Consider the following 989-nt stretch of genomic DNA (forward strand, 5'->3'; position numbering starts at 1 on the left):
CCAGCCTATACAGCTTGGAGTAAGACAACATGCATGAAGAGGATGATGTGGACAAAATACTCATTTGCCTAATAATTCTGCACTCCCTGTATAATACACTTCATATGATGCAGTTAGTATTTCTGTACCACCACTAAATATTCACACTCGGCAGGTAAGAAGTGAACAACAAAGGTGCTATTGAGATGCTGGTAATATCCAGTGTACACGAAAAGAATTCAAGCTACAAATATCCTTAAAACTGTAATAATGAAAAATGACAAAGTATTGAACAGTCCTGACACCAGCTGAAATCTCAGTAATTAGAAAGCATTTCAAATTAATTAATATCAGCTTGTTCAGGCTCATCAAATATATATATATAATTGAATTTAAGCTCTCTTGTTACCAAGGTGTCACACAACATATATCCAGTGTTGGGAAGGTTACTTTTAAAATGTATTCCACTACAGATTACAGATTACATGCCCCAAAATGTAGTTTGTAACGTATTCTGAATACTTTGGATTACTTAATATATTATCATGCTTTTCACAACTTCATGAATGTCCTATTGCTGTGTGATTTGTTACTGTTACTGAAGGTTACTCTCCACACCAACACCAACTAGATGTTTAAATCTTAATATAAATGAGTAACAGTAGGTGGACATTAGGTAAAGCTGCACTTTTTTCATATAGAAAACGATTCCGTGCGTATATAAAACAGGTCCACGGCTCTGAACCGTAGTAAAGGGACCTCTGGCTAATACGTCGGGTTCGTGTCGGCTCGTAGCTGAAAACTAGCTTTACTTTGTTGTCTGGGTCAAGTTTGCTAGCAGAGACAGAGAGAGGCATTGAAAGGCTGCTGCAACCGAACTTATTGTTTCAGAGGAAAACACGAACACAGCGTACAGTCGAGTCTTGATAGCTTACTTACAGCTGGGCTCGTCAGGCACTGACTTGGCTGCAGTGGTTATTATTATATTTACATGCTTCCAGCTCCCGTTT

This window comes from Haplochromis burtoni, unplaced genomic scaffold (genome assembly GCF_018398535.1).
Source record: "Haplochromis burtoni strain Fernald_Lab_line unplaced genomic scaffold, NCSU_Asbu1 Contig_4380, whole genome shotgun sequence".
NCBI classification, from domain to species: Eukaryota; Metazoa; Chordata; class Actinopteri; order Cichliformes; family Cichlidae; genus Haplochromis; species Haplochromis burtoni.